At 47.9% G+C, this 20,873-nt stretch overlaps 1 long non-coding RNA gene across 1 annotated transcript; it reads right to left on the reverse strand.

The window, feature by feature from the left end:
• Positions 1-204: 204 nt before the first annotated feature.
• LOC121138924 lies at positions 205-1,661 on the reverse strand. The gene is made up of 2 exons (XR_005875781.1): positions 1,140-1,661; positions 205-499 (listed from the first exon to the last, which is right to left on the reverse strand). It is a non-coding gene; the product is annotated as an uncharacterized LOC121138924 (long non-coding RNA).
• Positions 1,662-20,873: the final 19,212 nt, after the last annotated feature.

A 20,873-nucleotide genomic window follows, 5' to 3' on the forward strand; every position in this document is an offset into this window, starting at 1 on the left:
AATTCATATTGAAATAGTAATAAACTAAGGAGGACTGGAGTTGTGGCTGAGAGGCAGAGTCTAGGGCTTCAGGAGGGACTGCAAGGAGGGAGTGCTTGCCTAACACGCATGAAGTCCTGAGTCTGATCCCCACACCAAAACGTCGTTTTATTTTGAAGAAGTAACTGTCACTAATAAAATACGGCATAATAAAAACATCACACATTGAGGAAAGTAGGAATTTACTGCATTCATTTTATCTGTGTGTATATATGTGTGCCCCATACTGGACATTCAGAGGTCAGAGGGCAGCTTGCAGGAAATCGTTCTCTCCTTCCACCTTGTGGGTCCCAGAAAGGAAACCCAGGTTATCAGTCTTGAAAGCAAGCATCTTCATCCACGGATCCATTTCGCCAGCCCAAGAGTCAGGATTTAAATGCTCTCCAAGAGTGAATGAGTGGACAGATGTCTGGGTGGGTGGGCAGGTTGCTGTGGTCCTGCCGCAGCCTGGATTCAAGGCCTGAGACGAAATGAATCGTGCAACCACCGGATGAGCTTCACACAAGTGGCTGACCCCAAATAGCTCCAGCCGCCTTTATTTGTACATCAAAAACAAACATGTTTTCCACACTAATTAACAAATTTTTCCCATCCTCCAACAGATGCATTTGGGAACTTCCAGTGGTCGTGGGCGAGAAGGTTATCCCAGGAGCCTTCTGATCTACCCCCAGCTGCGGGAGCACCTCCCTTATTTTTCTCAGCAGCTGGTAGCGCCACACCCCTTCCTAAAGCCAACAGGGGATACCCTTGCCAAGCTGTCCCCTCAACTCTCAATAAAGGCTTCAAGTCCCCCTCTCGGTGTCCGGCATTTCCTGCCCTGCCTTATCCTATGTCACCAGTATCTATCTGCTTCGATCATTCTTACCATTCCTGTGCTCAGAGGTGTCTCCCTGTCGGTAAACACACCTCCTGATTTCATTCAGCCGCAGAAACACACACACACACACACACACACACACACACGCACACACACGTGCATGCACACACACACACACACACACACGCACGCGCGCACACACACACGCACAAATAAACCCTTTACCTCAGTTCCTCAGGCTGTGGCCTCGTCTGTTACTGTGGTTGCCTCAGCTCTCTCTTACCTGTCTTGTGAAGTTACTGAGATCTGCCGTTGGCCAAACCCAGCTGTCGGTTTGAATGGCTGGCTTCATTATAGCCGGAGGGTCCTGAACACTGACTGCTCTCAGGGTTCCCAGCCTCAACAGTACACCCAGGCCCTGGAGGATGACCAGCTGGTGTCTTCCATGCAGGCATACCTGTCCCCACGGGAGCCATGCCATCATCAGAGGCTCTGAGTCACGGTGACCTAAGAATTATCAGCGGATTTGATCTACCCTGCCCTGAAGCACTCCTCAAACCCCTTGACAGAGAAGAACTCCCAAGTGGGTGCTGCTCTCCAAGGCTCCAGGAATGATTTGTCCTCCTTCAGAAAACCTCAAACTCCTGAAGGCCTCCATCTATTCATCTTTCCATCCCTTTTCAGTTTTGTGGGCGCCGGGCCTCATCCACGGTGTGCTGGTTTATAGAAGACAACTTCATTTGCACGAGACTACACTAGCCCTTAGCCTCTGGGTTCAGTCAGAAAAGGGTCCTTTGCATGACTTGAGATCACTCGCCTAGAGTTCACAGTCCTTCTGTCCCTTAAGTCTCCACCTGTTCCCCTCACTCCTGCTCTAGCCACCCCCTCCAGTTTCTCCTCCAAGACCTTCGGAAATCCCCCCCCCCCCCATTCCCATCACAATCAGGTAGAACCATGGCTCCCCTCTGGATCACCTCGTGTGGTTATAAACCTATTGTGATCGTGTATTGATCATTCTTGACATTCTATTAGGGTCATTTAGGGCTTACTGCCACATTTATTTTCATTTCAAAACAGTGTTTAAAGACAATCTACAACTACCTGATACCTAAACAAACACCCAGACCCATTGTGTCAATAACCTGGTCAATGTTTGACTCGCTGGTCTCCCAGCTGCCACAAGGAGACAGCCGACCATTTGCCAGATGTTCCGATGATGCCTGAAGAGCAATCTAAAGGGGAATTATTCTGAGATAAAGTGATACACGACAATTTTACCCTGGCATTTGATCACTGTTTCATGCCTATTGGAGGGGGGCATGATGTCATGATAAAAGCATGGGCTAAATCTGGATTCATCTCAAACAAAATTGACTCTCGTTCTGATCCTGACCATGTCACTTCACCAGCTCTACTTAATGTCTGGAACTTGGTTTCCTGACATTCCATGACCATGCACGGGAGTCCAGGTGGCTGGAGTTGGTGGGATAGTAGATGTGAAGGCCGTTTCTGTGCTTCAGACCTTGAAAGCCCCTTGTGAGTTCTGCAGCCATTGTTAACTCGGGCAATAGAATTCTGCAGGGCCAGTATTGCCAATGTTTTGTGTTTGGAAAACAAACAAACAAACCAACTTCAGAAGTCCAGTCCAGCAACCTACCTTCCGCCAACCTAGTGGATCACTCCAAACGCATTGTAATTTTGTAATATTACGATTCTTCAGAAGGCAGTGATACTGGCTTCCAAAAGTCAAGAACCAGCACCAGGTCTTACAGCACTCAACAGCAAAAACATGTAGGCTATCTGTGTGTACACGTGTACTTGTATGTCCAGTGTGTGCAGGGGCGCGGGCTTGGGTTGGTTTGGTTTGGTTTTCCTGGAGGCAAGGTCTTATTTAGCCTAAGCTGCCCTCTAACTCTCGATGTAGTCAGGGCGACTTGAACTTCCCGTCTTCCCACTGGGTTTCCAGAGCTGTGCTACCTACTGGGAAGAAAACCTGGAGGACTTGTTGATGCTGAGTAGGTACTCTCCCAGTTTAGCTGCATCCTCCACAACTGACTGTTTTTACCCTGACAGGGTCCCACTCTGCAGCACAGGCTGCCTTGAAGTCACTATGTAGCACAGGCTGACCTCAAACCTATAGCAAACCTCCTGCCTCAAGCAATACTTCTGCCTTGGGATTATGGGTATGTGCCAGCACATTGAGGAACAGGCCATGCTCTTTATGCAGGAGCACATTGAAAACATTTCTTTCTCCGCTAATATCGGCTGCAGCTGGATTCACTAATAGGAAACCGTTCAGAGCCTGCTGACAATGCAGTCCTTCTGGCCAGCAAACCCCACTCTACCTGCCTGCTTTGGCAGCCACAGACCCCCTTAAGCTGGAATGGCTTTGGGCTTTGGACTGCAGTTCCTCATCTCTCTTCTTTCTCTGACTCTGGGGATGCTACACAAGCCTCACTACCTGGTTATTGAGTAAGCATGAAGTGAAGTCATATGTTTCAAAGCTTTTGGTAAACAATAGCGATTTGCAAAGCTGTCTGCATATAAACAATCCAAATTACTTAGGGTTAAGTCTGTAAAATAAATAAGGGAAAACCAAGCATAGCCCATCTCTCTGCCTCAGCAGGCACAATTCCAACTTAAAAGCGCCCAGAATCCCAATGCCTTCTGAGAATGGATGGAGCCAGATGGGGTTTCTAGATCCCAGTCTAGCTTTGGGTTTTTTGCATAAATGCTTTGAGATTTTAGATTTGAAGCTTGTCTGCCTCACTTGATGGTGACAGCTTGTGTAATCTTAGGCAATTCTTTCAATCATTCCAAGTTTGTCTGTCAACTGAGTAGCTGCCTGGATTCAGTCTAGAGTACTGTATTAAAATAGACTTGGGAATCCCAGCACCTAAGAGATGGAGTCAAGGGCACCAGGAGTTCAAGGTCACAGCAAGACTCACAGCAAGTTCCAGGCCAGCCTGGGCCCCTTGAGATGCTCACAATAATAGTAGTAGAAGTAGTAGTAGTAGTAACAGCCACACCTACCTCACTAAAGTTATGTTAATGTTAATAGGCTTAAAACACGATTTATGGCTAATAATGTTAGCTGTGCATTCAGTAGGGGAGTCAAATGGAGGACAGAAATGAGTGAATGTAATAACTAGTAAATGACTTCTACTTTGCCGTGGCTCTTTCTCACCAAAGGGACTACAGTAAAATGTGTCCACCTGGACAAGAGCCGGAACCCTGGGGGAAAGAGGAGGATGCCAGTTCTGGGTGGGGGGGAGTCTGGAAAGATTGCTTCTCTTTCGCCTCCTATTAGATGTTGTTCCCGCACGTGCATCAGCTTTATTTTCTCGACAGAAGAAGGGAAGGCCCGGCAGGCAAGATGGCTTATCGGGTAGAGGCACTTGCTGCCAAGTCTGACGACCTGCCTGCCCTTAATCCCCCACATGGGCACTGTAGAGGGAGAGATGCCTCCCGCAGGCTGTCCTCTGCGCTCCACTCAAGATTCATGGCAAGTGCACATCCCTGTGCATGCACACAAGTAAATAAATGAGAGGATGAGTGAGTGAATAAATGGAGAGACAGATAATTAGAATTGAAAAAAAAAAAACAAAACGGTGTCATCGTGGTGCATGCTTCCAGTCTCGGCACTTGGGAGACAGAGGCAAGAGAATCTCCCTTGTGAGGTCAAGGCCAGCCTGGGCTACGTAGAAAGACCCTGTCTCCAACAAAAGAAAAGGAAGACAAGATTGAAGCTGAGGAGGAAGAGAAGCAAACAAGATATGGGCCTCCTACCCATACCCTATGGTTCTAGATATGGGCCTCCTACCCATACCCTACGGTTCTAGCACTTTTGAGTCAGAGGCAATAGTACATCAGAGTTGAGGCCAGCCTAGACTGCAGATGACATCGTGAAGTCCAGGCTAGCCTGGGATATACAGCGAGACCTGTGTCAGAAGAAAAGCAAGAAACTGAGTACTGGAGAGATGGTTCAGCAGTTAAGAGCACTGGCTGCTCTTCCAGAGGACCTAGGATCAATTCCCAGCACCCACATGGCAGCTCACAGCTGTCTGTAACTCCAGTTCCAGGGGATCTGATGCCCTCACACAGACATACATGGAGGCAAAACACCAATGCACGTAAATTTTTTGTAAAAAAAAAAAAAAGAAATGAAATGTAGCATCAACTGATCTTAAAGGTCCAGCAGGTAGATGGAAACAGACATCCATAATCTGCAGAAATTTCCAAAAAGATGTTTAAGTGACAGACAGGTCCCTATTGCATCTAAGAAGAAACAAAAACAACCTAAAATCTGAGCCACTTTCCAGGCCTGAAGACACCTCCACAAGTCAAAAAGAAGTTCCAGGTAGCAGGACTGTTTAACCTCTCCAGAAGCCACCTCTACTGCAACCGGGGCAGGCCTTGTGCTGGCAGGTGGCCTTCAGGGTCTTAGCGCCCTGGTTTCCAGCACTCTGTGCTCTCCCCGGCACTGGCTCCTTCCAGAGCCCTCGTCAACCTATCACACTTACTTTCCATTTCTTCACAGCCTCTAGATGCTGCCTCACACAGCCCAGTTCATTGCCACGCTTGCTGTGTGAGGATAAGCACGCCCAACAAGGGGCCCAGTCTTTCCCAATGGCCACTCCGCCCCCAGCCATCCAGAAGGACCTGAGTGAAACAGGAACAAGAGTGTGTACCATGCACACAGGACATGCTTATCCGGCTCCCAGATGGTGGAAGCAGGCGTGCTCTCTAACCCAGAGGGGGAACTACAAACACAGAGAACTTGGGAGAAATAGCTAGCTTGCCTAAACACAGCAAGGGCAGTTCAGAGAAAGCCTGGCCGGGCAGGAGACTTCCTTCAGCAGCCGGAAAGGCTGAGCCCTGGAGAAGGGGTGACAGCGCCTCTCCTTAGCAACGAACCTGCTCTTAAAGCAGCTGCTGCTTGACAGCCTGGCTCAGGGATGACACTTTACCCAGGAGAGCCCAGAGCAGGGTTCCTGGAAACAGCAGGAGCTGTGAGGGCACACACAACGGGGTTCATCCTTTGCCACAATCCCTTCACTTCAAGGACAACACACACACACATTCACACACGCACACACACACACATACACACACACACTCTCACACATACACATACACACATGCGCGTGCACACACACACACACATACACACACACAATCCCTGGATGCCACTCACCTCAGTTTCTTCACTTGCAACCTGGGGAACGTGATAGGAGCCAGCCTTTCGCTGTGCAAATTCTGATCCACTGAATAGTCAAAAGTCAGGTGTGGTGGTTCCATCCTGGTTTATCCCTGCCCTTGAGAAGCTGAAGCTTGAAGATTTCCACAGGTTCAAAGCTAGCTTGGTCTTTATAGTAAATTCAAGGTCAATTAGGTCTACGACAGGAAACTCTGTCTCAAAATTAATAAATAATAATAATAAATCAAATAAACAATGCATTCCAGCCAATATTCTTGAAAGTGAAAAAGGGTAGCACAGAATATAATGTCTCAGGGCATTTGGCACCGTATTGCGAAACTTACGTTTTCTGCAGGACAAGCCCCGCACTTACTGATTACATAGGTTTGTCCAGGTTCCTAACCCAGACAGAGCGATCACTAGGTCAGTAGTGCTCCTTGCTCAACTGCCTTTTTCCCCACTGTTTGCCTGAGGACCAATCCTGGTTCCAAGAGAACTGCAATTTGGCTCAGCTCACTAACTGTGGACACAGTGACCTAGAAAAACGAGTCGCTCAATGCTACATTTATTGTCCAGCATGACATCAGCCAGAAAGCATCACAAAAATAATATTACGATCGTTGAGGGAAGGCCTGTTACATGCCAGATTCTGTGCTCAAAGTCTTGGGCACACTGGGATCCGTTCTCACAACAAGGTGCATGTTATTCGGAGTGTGTATTACAATTTTTTTTAACAGGACAAGGAGACACAGGGTGGGGGGAAGGGGTCAAGGTGGCACTGGTGTCCCTATCGGTCCATCCTTGGAGTCCTTCCCATGACATGCTTTTTCCACCACGTATAACAAAGTGGCTTTGAACTAGCAGTCCATCCCATCTCTGGGAACCCAGTGGGAGCCAGCCAGCCTCACACATCTCTCTCTGACTCTGACCCACACTGGGTAGAGCCCGATTGGCTTATGTTTCTAAGGAAGCGATCAAACTGCCCTTCTCAAAGCCAGTGGGGGAGGGGATGCCCCAGAAGGCCCGAATTAAGCTGAGTGGTCTAATTTGGGGACATTCTTAATACACAAAATTTCTTCCAGAACATTTGGTCCTTGGAGATTTCCTCCAAATTGCCAACGATTAGACAGAAAATTCCATCTCCCCGGCTGCCTCACAGTACCCATTGCTCGCTGGCCCATACGTCACGTCACTCCAAGTTTATTTCCTTAGGCAGCCTGTGGACTTCCTCATTTGCATATGTGACTGACTGCCATTGGCTCCCTGGGGAAGCTGCATCTGGACAATTACAATGGTTAGGGACCTGTCCCTTGTCCCCAGGAGTAGAAGAGAAAGATGTCCACGAACCAGCTCTCCTCCTGTCGGAGAATTCTGAGTTTTTAAAGTCAGCGTCCAGATTGCAACATCCCCACTTCCCCACAGTTCCGAGGAAATTAGTCAGGGCTTAAATTAAACTTTAACCTTGTTTCAAATTAAAAAATACAATTTAGCACATTGGTTTCATATGTTCTTACTTCCTAGCCTTAACCAAAAAAAAAAAAAAAAAAAAAGCCTCTAAACACTCGGTGACCCGGGAGCTTCAAACCCTGCTGAATCTCTTCCTTTCATTACACAGGCCCTCCTGCATTTACCTCCTGAGTGCTAGTGTTGCCTGCCTGGGTCGTCTCACCTAGCCCTCTGATTTTAAAAAGGCTTTGTCTGTCTGTTTGTTTGTTTGTTTGTTTGTTTGTTTGTTTTTCTGTCTGTCTGCCTGAGACAGGGTCTCACGTACCTCAGTCGAGCCTCAAGCGCATTGTGTAGCTGGGGACTTTGAACTTCCGATTCCCCTGTCTCGAGTCCTGACACCCCGAGGATCGCTTTGCAACATACATGTACACATGTACATAAACACACACTGTGTGCGCACATCCATGGTATGTGCATAGTAGAATAAGACGTAACCTGAGCAAAGTTTCTTGATGCGGACAGGAATGACTAGCCGTTAAGTGCATCTCACTGGTAAATTGGACAACTTCGGAAACCAAGACCTGACAGGCCAGCCAGATGGCTCACTTTGTAGAGGCACTTGCCATCGAGGCTTAGGACCTGAGTTCCGTCGCCAGGGCTCACATGACGCAAGCAGAGAAATGACTCCAAAAGCTGTTGTCTGACCTCCTTTTGCACACCATGGCACAAGCACACACACACACACACACACACACACACACACACACGCACGCACGTTCACACATACAAACATTAAATAAATGTAATTTAAAAACAAAAACTGCTTATTAGCCAAGCGTGGCAGCACAAGCCTGTAATCCCAGCCTTTGGGAAGCAGAGGCAGAAGAATTAGTTCAAGCTCAGCCTTGGCTGCATAAGACCCTGTCTCAAAACAAAATACAGTGAAACGAGACCCCTCACCAAAGGACCCCTTTACGGAATTAGCACAGAGCATGGGCTGGGAAAATACGTTCGCAGAGGGGTTATCTGGAAAATGACGAGCAAATAATATAACGAACAAAGAAGAGCAAGTGTGCTCATGTATGTAAGGATAGGTAAGACAGAAGGGGAAGAGCAGAAGAACGTAGTCTGAGGTCTGAGTCTCTCTCCTCCCTCTCCCTCCCCCCCCCCTCACACACACACACACACACACACACACACATTCACTCTGTTGTCCCACAAAATCAGCAGATTCCCCCTATGAGGATCATGGATCCAAAACAATCCAGTTATATATATATGTTAAATAAATATATATATATATATATGGGTGTGTGAGAAAGAGGAGAGGGCGCTGCCCTGTGGGGGAGGGGTGCACGTCTGAGCCACAGCTTGTGTGGAGGTGGTGTCACCCTCACATGGGTTTTACAGGGATTGAGCTCAAGTCACCAGCTTTGCCACCTCTAGGGCCGAGTGTTGATGTGTTTTGTTTTGCTTTGTTTTAAGGACGTCTCCGAGCTAATGAAATACAGACTTTTCCCTCATTGCTACTTCCTGAGCCGTCCAGTGAAATAACGACTTATCTAACATTTACACTGCACAGAATAGTGTAGGTAAACTGGGAGGGGGGCGGGTGACAGAAAGCCCAAAGGAAGGAGTACTAGAAATACGCAAATTATGCTCATTTTCTGCAAGGCACTGGAGTATCCACAGATTTTTTTTCATATTGCATGATTTTGAGTCCAATCCCCCTATTGATACCTAGGCACAATGGTATATTTGAACGATCAACAAACATCTGAAAGGGAGTACAAGGGAAATCCAAATCAAGCCCACCTTCTGACCTCACACGCTGAAGGGTTGAAAGATCGGAGTCTGGAAGCCTCAGTATTGCCAAGATTTTCTGTCAAGTGAGTCAAACTTCATTCCTGCTGGGAGAGTGAGTGTTTGTTCATCTACTGGAATTTTTGTTGTTTGGTTGGGCTTTTTGTTTGTTTGCTTGTTTGTTTGTGGGTTTTGGTCTTGTCGTTTTGTTTTGAGACAGGGTCTCTCTACACATCCCTGGCTGTCCTGGAAGTCATTTTGTAGACCAGACTGGCCTCAAACTCACAGAGATCTACCTGCCTCTGCCTCCCAAGTGCTGGGACTAGAGGTGTGTGCCACCATGCCAAGTTTATCCAGTTTTGGTTTGTGTTTTTTTGTTGTTGTTGTTGTTTGGTTGGTTGGTTTTGTTTTGTGTGTTTTTTTTTTTTTTTGAGACAGGGTCTCCTGTAGTCCAGGCTAGAATTCACCGTGTGGTCAAGGATGACCTTGAACTTCTCATCTTCCTGTCTCCACCTCCCAAGCCAGTGCTGGGATTACAGCCTGTGCCACAACACCGTGTTCTGTGGTTCTGGGAACTGAACCCAGAGCTTCTTCGTGCATGCTGCAAATGAGCTCCAAGCACAGCCCATGGTTTTCCTAGTAATAATGGGTTTATTGGAAGTTCAGAAAGTAATCTGCTCACAGTTTTCCCTTTGCCCAGGTCCAAGGAACTGTAAGGTGGTGGCCCGGAAGCTTCCAAGGCTGTCGCCACCCTGCTTATATTCTTGGAGCTGAAGGTGGCATCAGCTTTCTCCATCCGCAACAGAAACCTCTCTTTATTTCTTTGTCTTTTGTCTGTCCCTTTACCCAGACATGAAACACTCCCATTTCTCTGCTTGGCATTTTGCTAAAGTCTGAATGCACCCCTGGGAATAAGGCTTAGCTCCGACCAGGCTGGAGAAACAAACATGTGTTTCCAATCGCATCCGAAGACCCGACGCTTTCTGCCTGCTCTAAAACGCGTCCCAGAGTGTGTTCCTAGCCGTCAAGGTCATCTTAATTTCTCTACAGGTTCAAAATGCAAAATCGCCCACCCTCTTGTGTGATTGGACCAGAGTACACTAGAGAAATATAGATGCCTCTTTCTCCTCATCCTCTTCTTCCTCTTCTTTTGCCAGTGTGACTTGTGAAGCAGCCTGTGTGGCTTTCCATACCTCTCCACAGCTAGCAAAATTACACTAAACAGGGACTCACTATGCAGTCCTGGCTAGCCTTGAATGAGCAGCGGTCCCTTCCCTCTGTCTATGAGGTGCCAGAATTACAAGGATGTGCCACCACTCCAGCTGTTTGGGGGTGTTTTGTTTTTCTTTTTTAATTTCCTGAGATAGAGTCTTCCTCTGCAGTCGGCTCCAGCCTGGACCTCACTGTGTAGCTAAGGCTGGGCTCAGGTTCATTCCGGTCCTCTCTCAGCCTCGTCACTTGGGACTGTAGATATGAGCCTCTCTTCTATTCTTTGTTTCTTTGATGAACACACGCAGGGTAAGAAAGTCTGTATTTCACCTTGCAGTTCCAGGACACGGTCATCACTGAGGGCCGGCAGGCTTGCTATTCCACACAGCAGTACCCCGGACCGATGAAGGAATTCACTTCACAGACACCAAGTACAGCAGGGACCATGGAGGATATCGCTTGCTAGTTGGCTTTTCCACATGCTTACACTCAGCTAGCATTGCCTAGGGAATGGTGCTGCCCACAGTGGACTGGATCTGCCTGCGGCAATTGGCAGTCAAGACAGTTTACCTACAGACAGAACCACTTTATTTCCACAAAATATTCAAGGGAAAAGAAAGAGTTCTATCTCCAAACTATGAATTGGTTATATAGTTATTCCTAATGTGGTTTCGTGTGCTGCATTTAAATAGCTCTGTGAGTGTGTGTGTGTGTGTGTGTGTGTGTGTGTGTGTGCATGCACATGTGTGATAGAGCCTCACTGTATATTCCTGGCTGATACCATTCTTCTGCCTAGATCATAGACCAGCTTGGAGTTCACAGAAAGACCTGGCTCAAAACACAAGAGGAGAAGGGGAAGAAAACAAAGGGGACAAGGGTAGGAAAGGGGCAAGGAGAGGAAGAGTAGGAACGCCGGAGGAAAAGAGCAGGCACGCTGCACAGACAATCAACCACTAACGTCCACGGGGAGAGTTTCGAGAGAGGAAGCAGTCCTGCGCGGCTGGCCATTCCAGGAGGGACAGCACCGTTTACTGAATGACGGCAACACCTTCCACTCGGTGGTTCCCAGCCTTCCTGATGGCTGTGACCCTTTAATACAGTTCCTCACGTGTGGTAACACCGAACCATAAAATTATCCCATTGCTATTTCATAATTGTGACTGCGCTACTGCTATGAATCGTAATGTAAATCTCTGAAATGCGGGATATCTGATATGTGACCCCCAAGGGGATTGTGGCCCACAGGTTGGGGACCCCTGTTCCACTACTCCTTTCTGCGCTTGGATGGTGTCAGAAGAGTTTGCTACCAGAGGCCATGCCTTGCAGTGGGCATAGTGGATTGTACCGCTGGTACCCAGACTGGAGACACAGGCTACATACAGGGAGGCTCAAGTATTGATTGCAACAGTGAGAATGATGGAAGCAGAAGCAGAGAGAGGAAAGAGAGCAGACGGACAGCCCGTCCCTTCCCTCCGCTTCCCCTTGGTCACCCGCCTGTCACCTGCCTGGCCTTTGCCCCCTTAACCTCGAGGAGTCTGCTCAGGTTGCTGCTGCCTTTAGATTTTGACTTCACTTTTCCTTTGTCTGTCTTTTCCTTCCTGTCTCCACCTCTCCCCCTCTCTGGGAAGGGTCAGGCAAGGCTTTAAGCTCAAGTGCAACCCTGAGCTTCTCACCCTCCCGCCTCCCCTTCCTGGATGCTGGGGTTACAGCTGTGCAACACCACATCTGGCTTATACTGTGAACGCTGGGCAGGCACCTCCCCACCCCAGCCCGGTAAGCTCTTCTTTTGGGGATCACCATGTAGCCTCTGAGGTCTCATCCCCATGTCCTGGCTGATGCCATTCTGCCTCCCAGCCTTGAGCATGCCCCCCCCCCCCCAAAACACAGAACCAAACTTCTCACTGTGTATCCAGGAATAAGTGACTTCTCTATCCCTGGCCTGGGAGCAAAGCACTCTTCCCCCAAAGGCACATGTATTCATCTCTCTCTGGTCCTGTCCTGCCTCATGTCCTGCTTTCAAACGCTGCCCCTTTATACCCCCTCCCGGGGCAAACGCTGCCTCCTTTATACCCCCTCCCGGGGCTCCATTGTCTCAGACATCCTATGTCACCAAAGGCAGGGTGTCAACAGGCTTTCGCTGTTTTTGGTTTCTCCGTATGTTTGAATACTTGGTCCCCGGTGAGTGGAGGCTGTTCGGGAAGGGTTAGGGGCTGTGAACCTACTGAAGGGGGCACAGAATCCCGCACCATCCCCAGCTCTGCTTTGTGCTCCTCGTGGATCAAGATGAGACCTCTCAGCTACAGCCCCAGCCCCAGACTTCCCTGTCGGCTGTCATGTTCCCCCAACGGTGGCCACGGATCTAGCCCTCTGAAACTGTAAGCCCCCAAATGAAACACTTGATAAGTTGCCTCGCCCATGGTGTTTTATCACAGCATTAGAAAAGTAACTAAGACATTGTCTTCTTTCTCTTTTTTTCCCTTTCTGTCTTTCCTTCCTTCCTTCTTCTCCCTCCTTCCCTCCCTCCACTTTTTCCTCCCTTCCCCCCTCCCTCCTTCCCTCCCTCACTTCCCACCTTTTATTATTCCTTCTTTCCTTCCTTTCTATCTCCCTGTCTATCTTTCAACAGGATCTCGTTTGCCATAGACTGTCCTGGACCTCACTGTGTAACCAGGGATGACCCTCATCTTGCTATCCTCCTGCCTGGGATTACAGGGATACTATAGAACACCATGTTTTCACAGTGCTGGGAATTGATTCCCCCAGCTTCCTGAACACTAGGCAAGCACTCAACCAACCGAGTTACAACCTTCTCTACTTTTTAAAACATATTTAAAGACTTTATCTTGTAACTCTGTTTTGTTTTGTTTTTAACATTTACTTTTTTATTTTAATTTTAAATAGCTTGTTTTACATGTCAATCCCAGTTCACTCTCCCTCCTCTCCTCCTGCACCCGCTGGCAAAACCAGCAGAGACAGCTGATCTGAACAGGGGAGAGCTCTTGGACCCCAGACCGACCGACAGCTGGGAGGCCAGCATGGGACTGATCCAGACCCCCTGAATGTGAGAGTCAATGAGGAGGCCTGGGTTACCTATGGGGTCTTGAGCAGTGGATCAGTGTTTTTCCCTCGAATACTAACAGACATCGTGTGTCAGTAACACAAAGAGGGTTGCTCTCTCTGCCTGGACTCTTAGGGAAGTGCCTGGACCCTGCCCTGAGTGAAATGACAGACTCTAGATATCCCCTATGCGGAAGGAATTTTTTGGTTTTTTTTTAAACAGGGTTTCACTATGTAGCCAGGCTGGTCTTGACTTCACTGTAATCCTCATGCCTCAGCTTCCCTGACATGACCATGATGTTTCTAATTTTAGTTGACGAATAATTTCACATTTTCATCCATGTACAATGGTGCACACTGGTAATTCTGGCACGCAAGAAGCTGAGGCAGGAGGATTACTACAAGTCTAAGTCCAGCCTGGGTTACACAGTGAGTTCTAAGCCCACTCTCATTATATAGTTCAGACTCTTCTCAAAAACAAAATTGGACATGAAATATGTCGACATCGGAGAATAGCTCAAGTGAGCTAATTAACACATGTATTACCTCAAATACGTAATCATTTTTGTGGGATGAGCATCTCTTGGCAATTTCTAAACACAATGCAATGCTATTAACTGTGGTCACTGTGTTTTACAACATGTCAGCAATATTTTAGAGTCATCATTTTGCCTAAGAAAGAAAAGTGCATCCAATTACACCATAACACTGTGCCTTCCTCACCCTTAGAAGTTTTCACTTTTTACTCAGTTGAGGAATTCTTCAAGCTGGGTGTGGTGGCCAAGTTGTTCAGACTCTTTCGAAGGCTGAGACAGGAAGGCAGACTGAGCCCAGGAGCTCCAGATCAGCCTAGGTGACTCAGTGGGACATCCCTCCCCTACCAAAGCAGAATAAAACAGTCCTTCCAGATGTGGAATCTGCATTCACTCATCCTTCTTGAGTGCTTTTCCATGTGACTATCTATACTTGAAATCAATGATCAAGGCACTAGCACGCTGATAGACCCTGTCTGGTTACAACTGTAAGAACCATTACTTATAATACCTACTCCAATTTTGTCTTTCTTTTGTTTTTATTCATTTGTAAGCTTTTTAACATTTTTTTTCCTTTTTTGAAGGGGTGGAAGCAGTTGAGACAGGGTCTTATGTAGCCCAGGCTAGCCTGAACTTACAATGTACCTGAGAATGATCTTGGTCTCCTGGTCACCCTGTCTCTGCCCTCCCAAATGCTGGGATTACATGTGTGGGTCATCATACCCTACTGTTCTAACTTTGCAGATGCTAAAATGGTCTGAAGCTGTAACTCGGTGGTATAGAACTAACCCAGCATGGCCAAGACCCTGTTGACTCCCGGAGTAATCTATCAATCAATCGATATCAGGGGAAAATATACACTAAACTTGAAATACAGACAATTCCTTCCTCCCGAATTAGCCTCTGGCACACAGTGGCTACTCAACAATGTTTGTAGGCTTGCTATTAGTTGGTGACGTGTCACGGGCCAGTCAAAAGGAGAATAAGCTAGGTATGGTGGTATTAGTCTCAATACCTGGGAGGTAGAGGCAAGAGAATCAAGAGTTCAAGACTAGCCTCTTCCACACAGCAAGTGTGAGGCCAGCCCTGCCTATGGAGACCCTGCATTAACAAAACAAAAATGAGAGCTACTATCTCCATATGGCCCTGGATGTAAGTGTTCAGGGCTTCCAGAACAGCAGTTTGTCAGCAAGTCTGAGCAACTTAAAGCCTTTCTGAAGGAGGTGGGGGAAACAGCTCCCAGCCCAGAGAATGTCCTGGCTTATGAGTGGAAGAGAACATTGGTAATGCCCCCATGCAGTTTGGTGGATGTAGACTTGGGAGGAGACAATGAGCTTCCAAGTATGAGGTGTTGGCCCCAGGAAGTGTGTTTTCATTTGCAAGTTCGTTTTCTGGACCTCATGTCCTAAAACAGCAGCGAAGACCATGCTCTGCACTGTGTCTGCACCACCCACTCACTCTCCCTCGGTGAGAAAAGCAGAAAAGGGCCTCCATCAGTGGGGAAGGGAAACCATTGTTTAGGACAGGAACAGCAGCCCACTAGAGCTCTGTGCAGATGGAACTGTTTGAAAGAGTTGAATTTCCAAAACACACACACACACACACACACACACACACACACCTTTACCAGGGGTAAGAAGAAGAAAGTCCCCACTGTTTGGTGTTGTATGGTGTTGTATTTTAAGCTTGGGTGAATATAGCACACCATCCTCAAGCCCTGACATATTTGGCTATGCTAAGTCTCACCTTGAGCCCCGAGGAATCTGTCAAAACAGGGGCAGGTTGTAGTCAACCAAGATGCTTGGCAGCACTGAGAACAGATGAGGCAGGCAGAGGCCTAACCAAGTCCTAGGAGGAGCCATGAAGTCTCAGGCAGGAAACCCATGAGTGGCCTTGGAAACTCGTTCCATCTCAGATGCTGGTACAGAATAAAGACTGTGACACCCAAGCACACACACACACAGGGCTGTGGTGACAGTGAGCACACTTAGCAGTCCGTGTGGCAGGGCATCCATAACTGGTCTCCAGCACCATATTGCTGTCCCCTCCCTCCGTGTCCAGGGGTAACCCTTTCATTGTTGGGCCTTATAGGAGGACTGCAGCTGCGCTATCTGTGAGATGTATAATCCCAACACTCAGGAGACTGAGGCAGGAGGATACCCAAGAGTTCAAGGTCGACCTGAGATAGACAGCAAGATAATGATCTCAAAAAAAACCAAACAAATAAATAAAGCCTAGTGTGGTAGCACACACCCATAATTCCAGACTTGGGATATAGGAGCAGGAGGATCAGAAATTCAAGGTCATTCTAGAATAACTCGTGTGTCTAAGTCCAGCCTGAGCTACATTTATATGAGGGCACTGTCTCAAGGCAAAAAAAAAAAAAAAGTGGATGACAGAACTCAATAATTGTTTGCCCAGAAGCCTAATGACCTGGGTTCAATTCCTTAGAACCCACATCCACGTAAGAGGAGAGAACTACCACCCATGTATGTGTTGGACCCCTACAAATAAATTTTTAAAAATAAATTAAACCCCTAAATAAAAAGGTAAAGGAAGAGCAAGGCTTCGCAGGTAAGGCCTTGGGAAGGAGTCAGAGTGGTCTGGGGGCAGATTCCTCTGTGCTCAAGGTGAGACTTAGGGTAGCCAAAGGTCAGGGCTTGCAGATGGTGTCTACAGCAACGTTGGCAGCACATGGCATCAGCAGCACACCTCATACCCATGAGCACCGTGTGCCAGGAAGCACGCCCAACGGACTTCCTGAGAGCAAATGAGATCGTGCAGCATAAAGATCGCAGAAGTGAGCCAATGGCCTCTCGGACTGGGCTCACATGTCAAGAATGCGCCCACCTCTGGCATGGAGGTGCACACCTATTGCCCCAGCACTTGGGAGGCAGAGACGGGAGGAGGATCTGTAGCTCGCGGCCAATGCCTACAAATAAAAGAAGCGAAGCGATGCTCTCACTTGGTGACCGTGTTGGCAGCACTGCTGTTGCTGCTGCGGCCACCGCCGCCTGTCACTGCCCCTGTACCTCTCCTCCTCCGGTATCTTCAGGTTCGTTTGCTTTATTGTCCCCTCAACGCTTCTTCTTTTTTTTTTTTTTTTTTTTTTTTCTGTGCTAACCGTGGTGCTGCTGCAGGCATCACACAAGCCAGGCCAGTGCTCACTGCGCCACAAGCCCCGGCTCCGTTCTGTGGGTATTTTAGTGAACACCTGCAGCGTGCTCGTTTGCGTGACAGGTTCTCAGGTGAAAACATTTAGAAGAGCTTGGTCCTAGAAGTCTCCCAAGGCCAGGTTGGCGGGAGCGAGCGGGAGAGAGTTGTGGCAAAGGCACAGAGACCAAATAAGGGCAATTTTTCAGGACCAAGGTGGATACAAGAGGCTAGCGTAGAGACTGTGGCAATAATCTAGGACAATCATAATGGAAGATGAATTGGAATGGTGAGAGAAAGATGTGTGGGGACAGAAACGGTGTCAGTAACCACGATGCTGAAGGGAATTAAAGAAACAAGAGCTGGGTGGGGCGGTGCGCTCCTGTCACGCCAGCACCTGGGATACGGAGGCAGGAGAATCAAGAGCTTGAGGTTGGACCAGGGATGCAGTTCTGACGATGGAGGCTTCTGTCCTGCCAGCTCTCCGCCACCCTTTAGCCCCAAATAAGCACATGGAGACATATTAATTATAAAACTGTTGGCCGATGACTAGGGCTTCTTACTGGCTAGTTCTCTCTTAATTATTAACCCATTTCTATTTATCTAAGTATTGCCACCAGGCTGTGACTTACCCACAATCCAGCATGTTACTCCTTGGGCAGCATGGCGGCTCCACCTCGAGGCCTCTCTCTCCCTCCTCACTCCTCCCTCTCGAGGTCCCACCTCTCCTTCCTCCCTGGCTATTTGGCAAAGCAGTGTTTTAGTCATCAACCAGTAAGAGAAACATGTATACAGAGGGGCATCCCCCCATCGTAGCTCAGTTCATCAGAGTGTTTGCCGAGCACTCATAATGAACCACAGCTACCATCACCAGCACCCAGGAACCAGACAGGGTGGCATCCACTTGTGATTCTAGTGCTGCTGGTGGTTAGTCTGGACCTGGTGTTTCCAGGTCGCTGGTCTCTTCATCAAAACTCATAATGAAGGTGCACAGAGACTGCAAAGGAGCAAGGGAACTTTGTTCAAAACCAAAGAGCTGGCACAATTCAGGAACATGCCGTCAAGTGGGTTATGGGGGGGGCAAAAAGCTGTGTGGGGGCAGCACAGGCCTATAATTCCAGCACCCAGGAAGAGGAGGCTGGAGAATCAGATCCAAGGTCATCCTCTGTTACATAACAGGCTCAAAACCAAATGAGCCGCACTGAACCCTTTCTCAAATAAGGAGAATGACAGTGGGCAACAGGAGTTGAGAGTATTGCAGGGATCCCCAGTTTTGTTCAGGGCTTCCTTTATACGCAGTTCAAGAGAAACAGGAGTTTGGTGGCTGAGAGTGTTAGGACAGCTGCTTCTCCCATTTGAAGGACACAACCTTTTTCCTCCTGAGCAGGTTGGTTCCCACAATACATCTGATTTCAATCATATGCGTGCCCAAGTATGCACAGGCAAGCGAGAGAGAACAGGGAGTTTTCCCTTCATGTTCACTCAGAGGACACAGTATGTCTTTTCTTTTCTTTTCTTTTCTTTTCTTTTTTTTTTTTGCATGTATTCAAGACTGGTTCAAGCCAGATTGTTCCCCTTGCTCTCACACCTAGATTTAACTGGGAATGCTTCTGACTAGGAAATGTCTATGAAAGAGGAGCTTTTGATGGTTGTCAGGGGCAGAAAAACTTGCTTGTTTGGAGAAAAATATAATTAGGATCCCAGGTTGTTAAGAGAGGGGCGTGTTCGTAGTCTGTGTGGGGCCCTGGGCTGCCAAGTGCATTGTTGGAAGAGGGATGGTAAATGGAATATTACTCAGCCGTTAAAAATGAAATACTTTCTGGTAACTGAACAGAACTAGAAAAAATAATCCTGAGTGAGGTAACCCAGACCCAAAACCATAAATAGGGCATATACTCACTTAAATGTGGGTATTAGCCACTAAGCCAATGAAAAGCAAGCTGCAATCTGTAAAACCACAGAGGTTGGGCATAGAATAAGGGAATAAGGGTAACAGATAGGCCTTCCTGGGAAGGGGAAGTAGATAGCTGTGGATGGAAGGAGTGGGGGTGGACCTGGAATGGAAGGATCAAGAAGGGAGAGGAAGAAATTGCCAAATAACAGGGAGACAGAGCCCCAGCTGTTGTGAATATGTGTTTAACTATGTAAAGATGTGCTGCATTCCTTTAATTATGAAAAGGTATGCTGCCATTTTACCTTGTCTGCCTAAGACTCCTGATTGATCTAATAAAAAGCTTAACAGCCCATAGCACTGGGGGAGGTTCAGGTGGGACTTCTGGGCAGGGAGAGTAAGTAAGAGGAGGGATTCAGGCTTGGGGGAAGAAAGACAAAGAGACACCAGAAGCCAGTCAGCCAGGTGTGGAGGGATCGGGAGAGCAGGACGTACAGAATGAAAGAAAGGTAAAAATCCCCAAGGCAAAGCACAGATGAAGAGAAACAGGCTAAATTAAGTTAGAAGAGTTGGTGGGACAAGCCTAAGCCAAAGTCAAGCATTCGTAATTAATAGTAAGTCTCTGTGTCTTTATTTGGGAACTGGTTGGCTGCCCAAAGAAAATTCCAAGTGGACAATTCTTGTCACCAAACGAGGCTTCCAGTACAGGGAAATGACTTCCATCTCATTGAGCTGCCACACAAAGAAGTCCCACGGGAACCCTCAACCCAGGCTGTTACCAAAACTAAAGGTTGCTCTCTACGAACTGACACCAAGTCCCTATTGCTGAAGACAACACCTACACAACTCACTAGACATGGAAAAGCAGAGCTGATGTCTCCATCGAGCCTTTACCCTGTGGGCTAGTGTTCTTGGTACTGGGAGGTGCCCTGCACACTCCCAAAGGAGAAAGCCAGCTAGAAACCCTTCTGTCTACAATGGTGTCCTAAGATAATGCTAGCCCATTGCTGGCCCAAAGCTTCTTCTGGGAGTCACCAACCAATACCTGATTAGACTTAAGGTTCACACCATGAAATGAAACCTATATCTGATTGCTTGGGTGACCAAGGAGGGAGATCAGATAGCCCATGGACCCAGGGGAAAACCAAATGCTGTTCTACCCAAGGAGAGCAGCAACAGAATGACCCCTAACAATGTTCTGCAATCTATACTCACAGAGCAGCGCCTTGCTCAGCCACCATCGGAGATGCTTCACCCTGCAGCAGGTGGGAACAAACAGAGAGACCCACAGCCAGACGTTACACAGAGAGTGAGAGACAGTGTAACGCTCAGCCCTAAACACGGTGTCTCTGTTAAATACCTCCCTCAGGGCTCAGGGGACACCTGCTCAGAAGAGAAGAAGACAGAAGACATGTAAGAACCGGAAGGGATGGAGGATTCCAAGGAAACAAAGTTTCTAAACGCAGGCAGAGGCTGACACTCGCATGAATCACAGAGACTGTGGCAGCCTGCACAGGGCCTGCACTGGTCTACGCTACCTGGGAACCTCGAACTGAAAGGGAGATGTGGACATATGCCCATAGCCCTAACCCAGAAGTCTTCTCCCGTCGATCACCTCTTGTCAGTAAAAACTGAGCTTTCTTCAGGGCAGTCTCATTTGGAAAACTACCTTTAAGGGTGGGCTGCATTCAGAAAAGCAACAGAAAACAAACTCATTGGATCTTT

Source organism: Mesocricetus auratus, unplaced genomic scaffold, assembly GCF_017639785.1.
Source record: "Mesocricetus auratus isolate SY011 unplaced genomic scaffold, BCM_Maur_2.0 Super-Scaffold_6730, whole genome shotgun sequence".
NCBI classification, from domain to species: domain Eukaryota; kingdom Metazoa; phylum Chordata; class Mammalia; order Rodentia; family Cricetidae; genus Mesocricetus; species Mesocricetus auratus.